Here is an 18,504-nt window from a genome sequence, read left to right on the forward strand (position 1 = left end):
TAAAAAATCAGAAAGGCAAAAGAAAAAATTTAATTAAATGTTAGAATAAAATTTAAATGTTTATAATAAAGTAGTTTAAAGAGTACTTATCGAAATTTAAAGCTTTACTGTTACATCACCAACATTTACATATTATATTTAAACACTGAATTTTTACAATAAAATATCTGGTAAGTAATTGGATTATTTTCTACATAAATGTTTTGTTATAAGTGGGTGTGGGCTAGAATTTCAATCATTTCTGTTAAGAAATGAGTTTTGTTTCAAGTTAGCAAATGCATACCAGTCCTAGTAGAGTCTGTCACAATTCTTTTTTCTGGTCTAGGATCACACGTTGCTTTTAGTTTTTAATGTCCCTTTAGTCTCTGTAATCTAGAATGGGGCTTCATTCTTTCTTTGTCTTTCATGGTTTTGATATTTTTGAAGAGTATAAGTCAGTTATTTTGTATGCTGTCCCTCATTTTGGGTGTGTCTGATGTTTTCTCATGATTAGAGTCAGTTTATGCATTGCTAGCAGGTGTACGGACATAAGTGATGTCATACCCTCCACAGTGCATCATATCAGGAGACCCATAAATGGACACGTTTTAAAGAAGTTTAACAACCATTCTGCCATCTTAATGAATAAGCAAGTTCCTCTTTTTCTATGAATGTTTCCATAATTTTTTCATATTTGTAATTACAGAATGATATAATTTTTTATTCTGCTTCCTTTTCCAACATTATAGCATTTTTATGTCTCTGCAGAACTTTATAATGTTATAATTATAATTTTCACGTAATAATTGCATAATATGCTGCTAAGCTGAAGTGTCATAATTTATTTTAACAGGTTGTCTATTTATTAAGCATTCAGGTTGTTTCAACTGCTTCACTATATTTTTTATTAAGTGGATAAAAACCATATATGTTGCACTGCTGATGAAGTTACTAGGTTTAACTGGACAAAAAATTGTGACAAAATATTATGCTAACATAAGTGAAATTCTATATTCTCAAGTCTTCAGCAATAGCCCCCTTTTCTCAACCAACAGACTTACAAATGGGAACTTTGCAACAAGCAGGATCTGGCAGAGAATAAGGGTGGGACTGACATGTATTCATTCCCAACCCTAGAAAATAATTTTAAATGTAGGCTACATTATTTTTCTTGATGGACTACAGAATAGCTTTGTATACAAATGTGCTTGGGGGGAAATATAATTTAAATTGGCTTAAATATGCTTCAAATTATTTTTTTTATAAAGAACTAACTCATTTTGGAAAGTTTAGATATATACCTGGGAATTTTACTCGTGCTTTCTCCAACTTTTACACTAGAAAAGAAAATGTCTTAGAGAAGTTTTTGTGTACTTACACAGGTGGAGAGAGAACGATGTTTTACATACGGCAGTTATTGTGAATGCAACCAGAATGCTGTCAGGTGATCAGAAATAGAATGCTGATGTTCTGTAGTGAAGCCTTACAGATCCTCCATACAATATGAGATTTTCCATTAGTGCCAGCAGTGAGCAATTTGGAAGATTTCAGAAATTAAACCTTGAACCAGAATGCCAAGCATCTTAATGCAGTGCCAGACTCCCAGGACAGAAGGTTGGAGGGAAAGAAGAAAGGAAGAGAGAAGGACGCTATTGGTGATCTCTTCTTAGGCTGCACAGTTGCCTAGGTTCACAGAAATTAATTGACTGCATTTCCAAATGGTGTCCAACCACGAGCTTGCAAAAGAGCCTATCAGAGAACCATCTGCTGAGTGGGAGGGAAAGAATTCGCATAGCTCTTGCTGGTTATATCACTGCTTAATTTGACTCTTCCCTGTATCTAGTCAACTCATAATTATCTGCTTTAATGGGTCTCAGAGGGAGGGATGGGAATGGGTAGCTGTGACACAGATAATACTGAAGAGCAAAGACTGCAAAATATTTTCCATTAGGCTTTTGCATATATCATGTGCTTAAGAAGGAAGTATGTTTATCTTTCTAATTATGTTTTGCTTAGACTAATTTTCTTTTTTTAATTCCCATGCCAATGTAAAAGCTATTTCATATTACATGGATAGTAGGGGAAAGCAGCCTAGGTTTAAAAATCTTCAAGGGAAAATTCCTGAAATTGGTAAACTGCAAACCTGAAACATGTTTTTCTGAAAGTGTGGCCTCTCCGGTGTGCCCGTGCCTCAGTTCAAGCCTTCACTGCCTCTTAACCGGACTCCCCATTACTGCAGTCCAAAGGGAGCACAGCGGCCGTGGAAGGGAGTGGTGCTGAGTTAACTCCACTGTCCTGACTGACCCGGAGTTTAGGTGCTGGGGTTGGAGGGGAGTGTTCCCTTGCTCATCAGCACTAATTCCTCAAGGATTCCATACTCTGTACCCAAGGGCCTATGAGTACTTTAGCCTACTGAAAGAAAAAGTCCAGATAGTGCAGTGCAAATGGCAAATTTCAGCTCCAGTGATGCACAGACAGGTAGATCCAGGTAACGCCATGTCAATGGATGGCCTTCCTAAGAGCAATGAGAATAGGTAGCGTGGCTTCTCAGCACGGGTGAGCTGTGCTGCTCAGTACCTGGGGTTGATGTTCTTGGGCTTTGTCTTCGCTCAATGGAACTGGAGACAGCTGTGCTTGACTCTCTGCTCCAACTCCATTCGTCTGCATGTGGCCAACCACCCACCCAGCTTCCCCACCCCAACAATCACCCCTGTTTGGTGATCAGGCACCCAAACAATCACCTCTACAACCACTGCCTTCCCACAGTCAGGCACCCTCTCTGGCCCTGCCCTCCTCCAAAATACGAATCCATCCAAGTCTCCTCTCCTAGGATACCTCATCTCAGTGGAAGTGACTCTTACTGTGTACTCCTGCCCTTATTCCAGTTTAAAGTTTTTAAATAAACTTTAGTCCTTGCCTTAATAAGGTCCTGCTGTTGAGTCTCAAGATTCTTACCTTCTTTCCATAAAATACAACCTTTGCAAAGGAACTTGTTTTGTCTTTCAAAAGTATTGATGGGAGGGTTGGTGAACTTCAAAGAACTATTCTGGAGAAAAAGAAACACCAAATTTTACTTTTTTGCCTCTTTGCATTTCTGGTATACCAACCCAAACTCTCCTCTGGCAGGCAGTTGGCTATCGCTCATCATCTAGTAGACAGGAGGTCACTTACAAGAAAATTTAGAAAGAAAAGCATGGGTATAAATATGTAATCTGTTATTTCAGTAGAGGGATTGTTCTAGAACAGATCTCTCTATGCTGTTCTCCTGTTTAAAACCCTCTGGTGACCTAGCATTCATGGCATTAAAACTGCATGTCTTATAGCTGCAAAATTTCCAACTGGTCTTTCTAGTTTCATTTGTGTCACTCCCCTACTAGGCCAAACACAAAAATCTATTTTCCATTCTCCAAAGGTGTCATGTGTTCAAGTTAATATACTTTTAGGATAGTGTCAGTGTTAAAAGAAGATGGGCTTGTAGCCTGAATATGGGCTCCAGGGCCACATCCACCAACACATTGTTTTGGTTAAGCATCTAAAACTTTATTATCCTTGAAAAAGGCAAAACTGAACACTACCACTCGCCCTGCCTTTTTGGTCTATTTCTTTATGAATTCAAAAAGACAAGGCTGTCCCTGAAAATTGCATGATACTAAAGTGCTGCCCACATTTTTCTGTGGATGTATAGTTCCCTGGGCTTGTGGTCATAATTAACGTGGATGAGAAGGATTATTACATTTATCTTCTCCATGCCCCTTCCCTACGCCAAAGGGAAGGTGATTTTTATTACAGATAAATTCATATTTTTTATTTTTAATTTTATTTATTAATTGGCCTACAATATTATGTTAGGTTCAGGTTACTACATAGTGATTCAACATTTTTGTGCATTACAAAATGATCACCACGACCCCTAGGTCCATCCTATTGCTGCAAATGGCAAGATTCTTTTTTATTTAATGGCTGAGTAATATTTCTTCCTTTTACTCCTCACATATTAGAAAAGCCTGTTGGCTTCTCTCCAAACTATATTCAAAATTGACCACATCTCCACCACTGCCCCTCCAGTCCCCTGGACCCCAGCAGAGCTGCCTAAATGAGCCCCTTTTCACTCCACTGACCCTTTAAGGTCTTCCTCACAAAGGAGTCAGAGTGATCCAGTTAAAATGTGAGTTATATTACATCACCTGTCACTAAGCACCCTTTAATAGCTCCCTCCCATCACACTATAAATCAAATCAAATCCAATCAAATCCCATGCCGTAACTCATCCTACGATGTGCTACCTGATCTGTCCTGCCACCTTTTCAGTCTCATCTTCTACTTCATTTCCTGCCATTTCCCCCTGCTCATAGCACTCCAGCATCAGACCAGCCACTTTATTTTTCCTCAAAACATCAAGCCCTGCCGTGGGCCATTTTCAATTATCTAGAACCTTCCTCCAAAACGTCTTATACAATAGGATTTACTTATTTGTCATGCTCATTGCTCATTTTTTATTTCCCACCTGTAGAAAGTAAGCTCCCCAAGGGCAGAGTTCCTTGCTTTATTTACCAGTATATCATAAGTAGCTAGCTAAGTAGCTCAACACATTTTTGGTGCTTCTTAAGGATTGGTAGTTGAATGAAAAAATATTGGTTCTCATTGTTGATACTATCAATAACACAAGCTACGCTTAACTCTACACACATACACAACAGTCACACAGCTCCATTTCTTTTCAGCATCAAACAAAGGACAACCATCACAGATTTAACATCTTTGAATATCAATCTTGTAAGGTAAGAATGGAAGAAAAAAATGATAAAGTTAATTACTTTTGTACTGGGTTAGTCAGTCAGGCTTATGTAATTAAGGTTTCTCAAAAACGTTCTCCTTTTCTAATAAATGATGAAGTCTAATATTTACATTTCAGGCTTTGTTTCCACAATAATCCAACTGAATATTTATCATCAGTATTCAGTGAATGTTTTATAGAAAAGTAATATAAAGATGCCTGCTTAGACATTTCAGAAAGCCATTTCTATATGACTAAAATTACAAGCTCTTGGGGACTCAATGAAATGAATGTGATTTTATCTATTACTGGTCCAAAGAGGGCCAGTTTGTTACGTGGAGTTTTTGCTCACTCTCCTGAGGCATTCTGGTTTGGCATTTTTCATTCAGAATATTCAGATGAGTCCATTCGAGACCATGTAGGTTACATTTTTGATTATGAAACTGCAGACCAAGTAAGCAGAAGAGTTGACAGCATGGGGACCCTTTAATGATAATTCCTGCCCATGTTAGCCATGGTTTTCCCATCACTGCAACAATGTTCAACTGTGTAATCAGTTATAATTTAATTCAGTTCAGGGTTAATATCGAAGTCTGATCATTTCTCTAGTGCAACACTGCTGAGGATTAGCCAAAGCTGGATTCTAAGGTCAGAGACCAGGAGCAACAGAGGAGAGAGAGGGAGGATGAGAAAGGACTGCCAAGATAAAGGCTGGCTCGCATGGGTATGTCTGCTTTATCCCCTTCACGTTTATAAAATTCTGGAAGACCAGTTTATTTTGGAAAATTAATCTTTAGTATACATCACATTTTGCAAAAAAAATGGTTTATATAAAAATGTCTATACTAAAGTGGCCATGGTGTACATTGTAAGTGCGTATATATTATGTGAGGCATAAGGAGAGAAATAAAATCTGCTTCACACTTCTTCGCTTGGGCAGATTCCAACAACCACCCAGCCGAGCAATAGGCTATTTGAGCTCTGCTTTGTTTTGCTCCTTTTGGAAGCAGTGAAATTTGTATGATTAAGATATAGAGACGCCCTCTATATCAGGTGGTCATGTGCTAAAGTAAGCACCACTGTCCTACATTAGTTAGTAATTCCTGTGGGTTTTGTTTCATTAAGTGGGAAGCCATCCTTAATAAAAAGCAGAGAAAAGCATCAATGTCACCTGCTCACCTTGGTTGAAAGAATACAAGCCCTGGATTATGTTGCTTGGGTTCAAATCCCATCTCTGCCACTGACTAACTAGACAAGTTTGGGCATGTTACTTAACCTTTCTCTGCCTCTAGAGTTTCTCTGTAAGGATAATCATAACGCCTTCCTTAAAGGATATCTTAGGATTTAACTCAAATAGTGCTGTAGTAGTCTGCTTAGGCTGCCCCAACAAAATACTGCAGCCCAGTAGCTTAAACAACAGACGCTTATTTTCTCAAAGTTCTGGAGGCTGGAAGCCCCAGATCAACATGCTGGCACAGCTGGTTTCCGGTGAGGACTTTCTTCCTGGCTTGCGGACAGCAGCCTTCTTGCTGCGACCTCTTCTCTGTGTACAGGCGCTCCTGGGGTGACTTCCTCTTCTTAGAAGGACACCAGTCTTACTGAACTAGGGCTCCATTCTTATGAGCTCATTTAACCTTAATTACTTCCTTAGTGGCCCTGCTCCAAATACAGTCACAGTAGGGGTTTAGGGCTTCAACATATGAACTTTGGGAGGACACAATTCAGTCCAGAGCAACTACAAATTCAGTGCCTGACACATAGTAACTTCACAATAAATACCAGCTCTTATTATGTGATATGCTTTTACTCTTTTCTCAGATGTGTATATGACTCCTACTTTCAACATTCATCACTTTGGCTGGTTAAAAAATCCAGTTTATAAGTAGAGGGAAATTTACACAAGTAATCCCCAATGAATGCATTTATTTAATGACAGTGTAGTTTTGTTTCTAGTGGGATGATCTGAATGCAGACATATACACCTTACCCATTAATTTATGTAATTTTGTAAAAGGCACTTGACTGTAATCTTGTACAGTACGTCATTGCTCAATGTCAGCAGACTATAGTCTGTGGGCCAGCGCTAGGTCTGTGGCTTGCTTTTTTTATACATCATGTGAGCTAAGGATGTTTTTTACATTTTTAAAGTGTGGCAAAACACACACACACACACACACACACACACACACACAAGAAGACTATGTGAGTGACACTTTACAGGGTTCACGAAGTTGAAAATATTTACTATCTGGCCCTCTACTGAAAGGGATCACTGCCTCTGCTACATGGAAGGAGCTGAATTTGAGCTCTTCAAATACAACCATTTCTCATCATGCAAACGCCTCGGCTTCACCTCCGCTTTTCTCTATCCTGAGCAAGGTTTTACTAGTTACCCCCAACATTTTCTCTTTATCTTCTTTATTTTGGGGAGAAGTAGTTCTACAGTATCTGGCCTGTCTCACAAACTTCTGAGAAATGTGCTAAGTATAGTTTCACCTTTTCCTGGTTCCTGGGACCCGCTGATGGCCTCAGACGTGAGTAAGGATCATGGCGTTTTTGAGCTGCTTTTTCTATTTGATACCTCTTACAGTCAGGAAGGATCTCTCATTTCTTGCTGTTTTTGTTCTGTGCCTCTTTAAAATCTCCTGCTTTCCATCTGCTGTGGGCTGGGAAAAGAAGGAGAAAAAAGAAATCATGATTGAAGAATACTTTGTATCTATCAGGTTTCATTAGATTCTTTTCATATGTTAGGTTCTTTAATTCTCATAACATAACTTTATGGTTAGATGCCATTATTTCTGCTTTACAGATTAAGAAAATGAGCCTCAGTCAGCTTCAGAAGGGTTAATTTACTTGAATTCAAGCCCAGTCCTTCTGGCTCCAAAATTTAAGTCCTTTCATCAAAGAAACCAAAAAACCTGGCTGACTTGAATTGTAAGTAACATAAGGGCAAACAGACTAAAATGATGCTTTCATAAATAAAGTGCCCAGTGCTGAAGTGTCCTGAGACTTCTGTTTTGTTTTGCTCTTCGCTCTTAGCTGTGTTACAGATAATTCAGTTGTCTGACAAACAACTTCCAAATTAGTGAGGTGTTGTGATGACACTTCCCTTGTTCAAATATATCCTTTGAGACCATTAATTCAATACACTCATTCAAAGGTAAATATTGAGAAAGTGTGTGTACTTATAACCCTAGAGAACGTCCAAAAATGAGTATGGTTATGGAATTATGGCTCATTTATAGTGTTATGCACATAACTCTCTTTATAGGTATGAATGTATGCGAACACACACACACACACACACACACACACACTTATTCAGGCATGCACCTTGGAGACCCAACTAGAACATTTCTGCTCACTTCTGTTTTACTCTTCCAGTCTTTCCCCCAAGGCAGGTTTTAAGTTAAACTCCTGGGATGCATCTGATGTCCACTCTTCCTCCAAGCCTCCTATACAACGTAGGTCCTTGTACATAACTCTGCCTGCCTGAAACAGACAGGAGAAACTGAATCATTATGAAGATACATGTTCACTGAGAAAGCAGAAACCCAAAGTATAGGATTTAATAAGCAAATTGTTTTGGAGATCTTTTTAATTACCTAATACCAGACTCTAAAATATTTTAATTTCTATATCATTACATAAATGCTATATATGATTGTCTTTGCACAATAACAAATACTTGAATAAAAAGAGAAAGAGCAACGTCAGTACCATATCAAGTTAACCATGAGGTTTAGCTTCAGGCAGAGTCTGACAGTCTGTCTCACCAGAGCAGGGAAGAAATTCTGGGCTTTAAGGGATTAGAGATATAAGGCAACTGTAATGGCACACTCGGTTTTTCTTCCCAAAGTTTTTGAAAAGCAGCTCACAATGGAAAGTATGAGATATTTATTGAGATGGAAATTTACTTTAGTTCTCTTTACATATTTCTTTCCCTGTGACAAGCAGGTGGGTCTCACTGTTCTCTCCTGTCACAGGGAAGGATTGAACTCCAGATGGAAAACAGAAGGTGGTTAAAATCACTCCTTTCCTGGAATTTGGGTTCCAAAAGCCCAAACTCTTTTAGAGTGCTTTGCTAAGGGGAGCAAGTAGGATGGGAGGTAGTCTGAACAGCTAAGAGGAAGGACAGAAGATTCCCTTATAGAGAGGCATAAAAATCGCTGGATTCCCCAAACAAGAGTGACCTCTGCCTCACCCCAAGAGTACCTGCAGAGAGGTGGAAAGCCTTCACAGAAGAATGGCTGCATGTCCTCCAGAGGAGGATGAACTCTACGGACTATGTCTTGGAGCATCAAGAAAATTCCTAAGTTGGCTACATGAAAGGTCCCACTGGTTGGGACTAACAGGATACTGGGTGTCACATCACCATGCTGACCTAAAGATAAGAGAGTCGTTTCCCCAATTTCTAGATACCTCAAGACATGCTCATATTCTTGTGGAACCTGGAGAAGGAGAGAGGCCTCCAGGAATAACTGAGATGGAGTTTCAAAGGCAAATTTATTTTGAATTAAAAACAATAAAGAACTATGGTCTAACTTCTGTTGCTGGGTTTGTGGACAAAAGTTTCACACAAGTACGTCCCAAAGGGAATTCTCTCCACACATTCAAATCACAGGGCTCTCCCAGCCTCTCCTGGGGCTGGGGCTGCGGTGAACTGGGCCACCATTATTTATGCCAAGAAGGCCACTGCTGCCTGAGCGACGCAGTTCAGTGTGAGTGGCCCCCGGTCTACAGTGATCTCCTCTGCCTGGCATGACGAAACACCACCTTCTCTTCTGTGTCTTCCATCTCCCCTGTTACAACTTCAGTGTGATGGCAAAGGGAACCCTTTAGTATCGTTATCAGCCCTTAACTCTAAGTACATAAAAAACTTTTCTAGCTTTTCCTGGTCTTTTAAGTAACACTGCAAACAAAAACCAGGACTCGGGCTTCCCTGGTGGCAGAGTGGTTGAAAGTCCGCCTGCCGATGCAGGGGACACGGGTTCGTGCCCCAGTCCGGGAGGATCCCACATGCCACGGAGCGGCTAGGCCCATGAGCCATGGCCGCTGAGCCTGTGCGTCCAGAGCCTGTGCTCCGCAGCAGGAGAGGCCGCAACAGTGAGAGGCCCGCGTACCGCAAAAAAACAAACAAACAAACCAGGACTCACTTTCCCCACAGCAGAGCAGCAGTGCCTCAGGCAGGATTCTGCGAGTGGCTGACTCTTTTCTCTGTCCGTGATACATCTTTCAGGGCTCCTCTTCTTCCCACGGTCTCATCCCTCAGCTGCCCTGGGCTACATTTCCCAGCAGCTCCCCACCCCTGAATTTTCTGCAACTCACTTCTCAGAACAACTTTCTTTGCTGAGTCTAATTTCTTTAGGACTTTATCCTAGGACAGGAAGAAAACTGAGGAGTAAAAAAGGGAGGAAACAAGAATCCTAAGGTTCCAAATGCCAAAAACGCAAATTGAAAAATACTTCATTGGTTCATGGACTCCAAAGGATATGTTTATTAAAAATGGGAAGAAGGGAAGGGATAAAATTAGGCTATAGGACATCCACCACCTCTTGCCTCTGCTTCAGTCTCTTTTACATGAAAGTAGCTTTTTCTTATGACAGAGACTTGGCCTTATGACCACTAACAGCTCCTGAATTGTATGTGTTATAACTTCCCAAACTAAAAGGGGAATGGATCTTTTAGTTTCAGTAAAGTACACAGACGCAGACACAGACACACACACACACACACACACACACACACACACACACACACACACACAACCCAAACAAATAAAAAACTCAGAAAGGGTTTCTAATTGGCTTGGTTTGGGTCACATATCCATTCATATACCAATTAACTGTGACCAGAGGAAAAAGAATGATAACTGGCCAGTCTGGATCATGGTGGATCTTGTAAGAACATAGACTCTCCCAGTTTAGCACACGGAAGTATTTTCTAGGAAAATAAGCATTCCTAGAAGACAAGAGCATAACTATCTCTATGGTAATATTTTGGGGTGTCTAGTGAGCCAGACACTAGAACAGATTTTGCACATGTTATTAAAAGGATCAGGAAAAGCCAGAAAATATCTTGTGTGTCAATTTAGAGTTAAGGGCTGATAACGATACTAAAGGGTTCCCTTTACAGTCACACTGAAGTTGTAACAGGGGAGATGGAAGACACAGAAGAGAAGGTGGTGTTTCGTCATGCCAGGCAGAGGAGATCACTGCAGACTGGGGACCACTCACACTGAACTGCGTCGCTCAGGCAGCAGTGGCCTTCTTGGCATAAATAATGGTGGCCCAGTTCACCGCAGCCCCAGCCCCAGGAGAGGCTGGGAGAGCCCTGTGATTTGAATGTGTGGAGAGAATTCCCTTTGGGACGTACTTGTGTGAAACTTTTGTCCACAAACCCAGCAACAGAAGTTAGACCATAGTTCTTTATTGTTTTTAATTCAAAATAAATTTGCCTTTGAAACTCCATCTCAGTTATTCCTGGAGGCCTCTCTCCTTCTCCAGGTTCCACAAGAATATGAGCATGTCTTGAGGTATCTAGGAATTGGGGAAACGACTCTTATCTTTAGGTCAGCATGGTGATGTGACACCCAGTATCCTGTTAGTCCCAACCAGTGGGACCTTTCATGTAGCCAACTTAGGAACCTTCCATTGCTTTGAAGGCCAAAGACACTTCTGAAAATAAATAACAGGATTGAAGGACTCAGATTCAACCATAATCACAAGATTACTTCTAAAAGCATTATTTACATATTGATCTTCTTTTCCTATTTATAAACTTATATCTGGTCAAGGAAATGAGTGGAAAATCCAGAAGACTGTGGAGAAAATAAACATTAACACTTGTAATATGTATTCTTTGAAAGATTTTCCTCTACCTAGATTGCTTTTATGTACAGAGGTGATATTCAAAACACTGAATCACCAGCACAGCTGCATAGCTCACCAACCAGTCCGAACAAATGCTGGGTGATAATGAATAAGGATCTTGAACCCTCCTTCCAAATCCCTATCCAAGGCTTTAGCTCATAGTTACTTTATCTTGAGGCGGTCCAGGTTTGCCATATTTGGGAGAAGCCCTGTTTATGGTGGTGGTGGTGGCAGAGGTCTTGGTGCAGTGGCTATTTACCAACAGATATAGAGGTCCTTTGACAGTTTAACAACTGGTATGGCTGTATGGCCATCTGTACCAGTACATACTGATGGAGTTATTAGCCTGGGACATGTCATAATTCCTTACAGTTTGTGTTTTCTTCACTTAGCAAAATCTAGTGAACATTTTCCTATGGCAAAATATATTCCTATACGTGAGAACTTTCTAACTCATCTTTGGTGATGAGCTGTAAACATGCCAAGATAATGATCCCTTAGTCTTTTGCAGTGGCTACGTGGGCATGTACCACCAGCTTCCAGAACCAGTCATCTCAAAACAACTCTACTGTTTACCCAGTATGTTATAAAAATACTGTCATTTTCTCCATGTGTCATGATGTGAAAGGGTTGGGAAGAACTGTTCTACAACATGGCTTTTAACAGGAACATATCATCCCATTATATGGCTATAATATGGTTAACTTAACCAACCTGCTATTAGTGGATTTTCATCTTGTTTCTCTTGTTTTCCCAATATTTTATTTTATTCCTAGAGGACATGGTTATACGTATGTCTGGTTATTTTTAAATATTTTATTTATGTATTTATGTATGTATGTATCTATTTATTTATTTATTTTGGCCGCACTGCGCAGCATGTGGGATCTTAGTTCCCCGACCAGGGATCGAACCCAGGCCCTTGGCAGTGAGAGTGCGAAGTCCTAACCACTGGACCGCCAGGGAATTCCCTATATGGTTATTTTTTAAGACAAGTTCCAGAAAGAAGAATTTTGATATACTGGGTCCTATTTAAGACTTGGACACAGAGTATAAAATTTCCCTGCCTTTCTATGAGTTCCTAAGAATACAGGTTCTAGATCTAGATTGTCAGCGTGTGCATCCCTGTTTCATCACCTTATTAGATGTATGACTCGGTGACTCTGTGCCTTAGTCTCCTTGATGAAAATGGAGTTAATCACAATATTTTCCTCACTTGATTGTTGTGAGGACCAATGAGTTAATATATATGGGGCACTTAGAACAATCCCTGGCTCACTGTTATTCATTAAATATTAGCGATTTTCTTGTAGTAGTAGTTTCTGTTAATTTTAAAGTTTTACAGTTTTCACTCACCTTAGAAATATATAAGAGTATGTTTTCTTGGGAACTCTCCTACACTGCTGGTGGGAATGTAATTTGGTGCGGCCACTATGGAAAACAATATGGAGGTTCCTCAAAAAACCAAAAGTTGCCATGTGATCCAGCAATCCCACTCCTGGGCATATTTTCATAGAGAACTCTAATTCGAAAAGATACGTGCACCCCAATATTCATAGCAGCACTATTTACAATGGCCAAGACATGGAAGCAACCTAAATGTCCATCGACAGATGAATGGATAAAGGAGATGTAATATACATACATATATATCTCTCTCTCTACAATGGAACAGTACTCAGCCATAAAAAAGAATGAAATAATGCCATTTGCAGCAACAGGGATGGACCTAGAGATTACCATACTAAGTGAAGTAAGAAAAAGACAGATACCATATGTTATCATTTATATGTGCAATATAAAATACCATACAAATGAACTTATTTACAAACTAGAAATAGACTCAGACATAGAAAACAAACATATGGTTACCAAGCAGGAAAGAGGGTGGGGGGATAAATTAGGAATTTGGGATTAGCAGATACAAACTACTATATACAAAATAGATAAAGAACAAGGTCCTACTTTATAGCACAGGGCACTACATTCAATATCTTGTAGTAAACCATAATGAAAAAGAATACGAGAAAGAATACATATATGTAACTAAATCACTTTGCTGTACACCAGAAACTGAATCACTTTGCTGTATACCAGAAACTTTACAACATTCTAAATCAACTATACTTCAATTAAAAATATTTTTTAAAGAATATCTTTTCTCCCACAATCCCAAAGGAACTGTGAATTAAATTCTTTATAATTATTTCTATAATATCAATATAATTTGCTTTTAGAAAAATGCAAAATTACAAAATTGAGATTTATGAGATTACAAATCTTTGGTAGACATATGTTTTGTGTTTTGCTCACTTTCTATAAGTTTGTTTGGCCAATTCAGGGATTTTTTTAAACATGGAAAACTTTCTGGGAGCCCTAGGCACCTATTACCCCATTCTGGGTAAAATGAAAAATAGAAATGCCAAAGCAATCAGAGCCTCACAGCCGGATGCTCTCTAGACAGAGAGTTTTACAATCTTGGCTGCCCACTGTAATCACCTGGGACGTTTTAAAAGGCACTCATGACTGGACCACACCCCCAGAGATTGTAATTTAATTGGCCTGATTTAATTACCTGGCATAGGGAGTGTTCCAAGCTCCCCAGGTGATCCTAATGTGCAGCCGAGACTGGAAATCATGGTGTAGGCGGGCACCAATTAATTCAGGATTATTTGGGTGTGTCTGTGGGGCTGGCGCTGGAGAGAATGACTTTCATAATCAGTCGACTCTCCAGGCCAACTGAGTCACTTGCCACCAGGTAAGCTGGCTACAGAGGCTTCTTAAACTGGAACAAAAACATCCAATTCAGCTAGACGTTGCAATATCTTGAAATTTTTTGCTCTGGACAGTTACTTTCACTTTCAAAATTTTCTTTTTCTTAAAAATCATCCCAAATGTTATCCCTGCATTTGGTGGTGGGAAAGATCACAACATAACAGATATTTCATGTTCTTGACTATGTTTCTTCTGTGTTTTGTTGCTACTGATGAAGCAAGCAATCACAAAAAGATTAATTGCACACGAAACAGCCTGGATAACATGCACCCTGGGTACAATGGCTTTGCTCTTTTGTCTGCTTTGAGTGTAAGTGTCTTGAAATTCAGTATTTTAAGGAAAGAATACTTCACTTGGACTACAAACTATAGACTGAAATTGTCCTTGAACTGGGAATATTCAACCACAATGTGATTTCAATGGAAAGATTTAAGAGCAGCTTCAAAGAAGTCAGAAACCTAAGGACGAGAAGATGCTGATGTGTTAGGAAAGTCTACAGTATTTGCTTCTGTGGTTTTGAAGATGTAAATAGAAACAGCTATGGCAAAGAACTTCTATAATTAGGTTTCATCCTGATTCCAAAAGTTGCTTCTTACAGAGCTTTTAATAGTATGTGAAAACCACTGTTTAAAACTCTGGGTTTGAATTTCCTGCCACTTTAATGAAAAAATTAGTATTTTCAAGCTTTGGGGGTTTTTCGAAAGTCATGCACTAAACAAGCAGAAGTCCTCTGTTGCCCAAAGGTTTTGGCGGAGGGTGGACGCTCTGGTAATTTTCTTCTCCCCGGGCACAGTCTTTCTCTAAGAGTCAGAGAATGCATTTAAATCAGAAATTAAATGGATTACGGGTGGGTGTAGTTATGGACAGACACTGGCACTTGGACCAAACAGATGTGCTCTTTAAACATGGTGACCATACCCAGTTCTTCCAAAAGCACAACAGAGAACAACCTTGCTCAGTTAGTCATACTTCCCTGAAGGGCCACCACCTAGAGTGGCATCTGCATTCAGCAGCGAGATGGGACAACCACATCCTACCCTGGAAAGGGAACCCTTGTCATTTTCCCTCAATCCAAACTGCCAGGCAGTATCAGGTCCCTCTCACGAGCTCACCAAATGTGCTGTTTCCTTACTTGTTTTACCGCTCTGGTGAATTCTTTGTAGGTCTAAATCCTACAGGATATAAATCGAATCTGGAGAAAGACTCTGAATAAGCCTCCACCACCTCCAACCAAATTTTATCCAGGTGCAAAGTAGACCACGTGAGAATAAGAGAACCTAAATCCTGTCTATAACTGAAAGAACAGAGTATTATTGGCAAGTGATCAAGGAACATTTATGGCATTCTTGAGTTCCATTTAACATTTTGCTGAGAAGTTTCAGGAAAAAATTTAATAGCAATGGTGACTGATGGAATCAAATAAGTGAATCAAGTCAAACTGCAGTTGTGTTACTCTTTACATACCAGGGAAAAAAAAGTTAGTTCTGGATTAGTCTCTTGGATACTAGATAGGGAAAATCTAGCCTGGTGTACCCCATAATTTGCAGAGATGGCAGTGAGCCTTGGCATATATCCTATAGAAATTAGTCAAATAAGATTAGTTCTGGGTACCTCCAAGAATTCAGGATGCTATTTGATGATCACTGTGGGATTCTCCTGGACTTGAGTTTACCCAATAGGACCTGAAAAACTTCCAGCAGTGGTTCTCAAATTTTATTTCTCATAATTCTCTGTAGAGAATTTAAAAAAAATTATCCATACTCATAGCCTATCTCAGAATGTCTGAATCAGAATCTCTGGTGGTATGTATTTTGAAGAAATATTCATAGGTGTTTTTGATGCACAGCAAAGTTGAGCATGTCTGAATTTAGGTGAATAGAAGGGATCAAGTTTCCCACGGGAAACTAGCTCTTCTGAGGGACTAGAGTTTTTTTTTTTTTTTTTTTTGGGACTAGAGATTTTTTAGGATTGTTCCAGATCATCTCGGCAGTCCTTTCAGGGGAACTCAAATCATTCAAGATATTCTAATGAACAAGATTGGTTACAGAAAGGAGAAAGGACACTCTTTAATTGTAAGGAGCCTTTGAACATCAAAGAGCTGTGCACTTGAAAGCATTATTCCAATCAACTTTTTTCCACAAGAATTAAGTTTGGAGATGATTTTTATTTTTGCCTTGCAAATTTTACAAAAAAGCATGATAACTCCTTCAATTAGACAAACTTATATTTTCTGTAATACATGCTTCATGTAAATATTTTCCTGTTTTTATATTTGTCATATTATATATCATTCCCAAGAATGCTTTCATTAGAAAATATTTTCCAAAATATGATCATACAGTTCATAAATAAATTTTATACAATTTATTTGATGAAAAGGAGTATCTGTAGGAGGAGAAATTTGGACTAATATTTATTGATCTCCTCATATACATTTATTTAATTATGGAGTGGTTATTATTCTTCTCATTTTACTGTTGAAAAAAACTGAAGTTCAGATTAAGAGGAATCTCCAACACTGTACAGTTGTTAAGTTATAGTGTCAGTATTTAAACTCAAGTCTGGCTGATTCCATAGTTCCTATTTACCAAATTGCATTATACGAGGACAGTCAATAGAGAAGTAGGTGTCCTTTCTTAATCCTTCAAAATTCATCTGGAGTGTTAGTCTGTATTCACAGCATGGCCATAAAGATTAGACAACTGGATATCTACTAAGACTTTTTCATCTTTCTTATTTTCCAATTTTTCACAAAGGAGTATATAGATACTTTAAGGAATAATTAAGGGGATCCAATTAAAAAAAAATCTACTGTCTTCTTAACCAACTAAGAAATAATACAAAAGAGTAGGTAGGTGGGGACCAAATTTTTGCCTTTATTGTGGACAGTTTAGGCTGAAGGATATGGCTTAACTCAGGAGGAAAGTGGGGCTCCTAAAACTGAATTACAGTTTTAAACAGACTTATCCATCCGGCACAGGCAACCGCCAGAACACTGGAAGCTTGAAGGAACAGAGTTAAAGGTATGCCTTCTGTAGCCAAGCTTCTTTTCAAGAGAAAATTCTAGATCTCTCCAAACTCACCAGTCAGATAAGCTGCTCCACCGGGGGCAAAGAAAGTCCAGCGCTGCTACACCTATGAATCTCCCTTCAAATGGGAGAAAAAAAAAATCAGAATTAAAGAAAAAGTGCTTCTCCTGGTCAGAAAACTGTGCCAGGAAGATTTTCATATGCTTAATAAAAATGTGTAAGGACACATTTAAAGTTAAACTTCATTTGCTGAGTCAGAGGAAGAAGCAAAAACCTAGCAAAACAGCTCCCACATCCACATGTTTACAGACCGGTTCACTGAAGAGGGAAAATAAAAAGCCTCAGGTGGAAAGTCATTTAGTATCAATGTTTCTAGTATGTACTAATCAAGCACATATTCAAGTCAAGGGTTTGAGGTGACGTGAATACTATCAGTGTCAGAGAAGTTAATAATGCGGACTGAATAATGCGGTTCTACTGAACTTTAAAAAAATCTTGCTTTGTAGTTCCTCCCTCTCTTTGGTAAACTTTGCCTTAAATTTAGGTTATCTTTGAGGACACATTCCTCACCATAAGTCCTTTGTTCTGTACTAAGACTGAGAGACTGCAGAAACTATAGCGTTATCCACTTAGTTTTAGATATTCTTTTGATTCTTCTTTAGTCTCTTTGAAGAAATATTTCCACCATTTAATATTTGTAAACATGTGGGGTATTTGTTCAGCTGGTAGTTCATTTACACCAGCACACATTAATTCATAATTAGTGTGAATTTAATGAGTTAAATAATTTCTAACAACTTCTTACTCTTCATGAGTTTTTAATTTACACTTTAAAAATGATGTGTAAATATGAAGGCAGATTTCTGAATAGTTTAGGCCAACCTTCCTACCCCATTCTCCTAAAATATTTTTATATCAGATTCCTTAAATTTGAGCCAATATTTGTTTGATTTAACATCTCAAAAATCAGAGAAATACTAGAGCTGGAAGGCACTGGGTCTAATATCCTCATTTTGTAGATAAGGAAACTTGGACTCAAAAAAATTAAGTGATATGACAAAGATCACAAAATAAC

The 18,504-nt window shown here is 38.9% G+C and overlaps 1 long non-coding RNA gene across 2 annotated transcripts; it reads right to left on the minus strand.

Moving 5' to 3' along the window:
* Nucleotides 1–2,694: 2,694 nt before the first annotated feature.
* On the minus strand, nt 2,695–17,550 carry LOC137216141 (uncharacterized). Of its 2 annotated transcripts, XR_010939609.1 has the most exons (4): nt 17,484–17,550; nt 8,119–8,245; nt 7,250–7,419; nt 2,695–3,025 (listed from the first exon to the last, which is right to left on the minus strand). It is a non-coding gene; the product is annotated as an uncharacterized lncRNA (long non-coding RNA). The 2 variants fall into 2 exon arrangements; XR_010939608.1 differs by lacking the exon at nt 2,695–3,025 and having other exon boundaries at nt 7,166–7,419.
* Nucleotides 17,551–18,504: the final 954 nt, after the last annotated feature.

Source organism: Pseudorca crassidens, chromosome 21, assembly GCF_039906515.1.
Source record: "Pseudorca crassidens isolate mPseCra1 chromosome 21, mPseCra1.hap1, whole genome shotgun sequence".
In the NCBI taxonomy this organism is placed as follows: Eukaryota; Metazoa; Chordata; class Mammalia; order Artiodactyla; family Delphinidae; genus Pseudorca; species Pseudorca crassidens.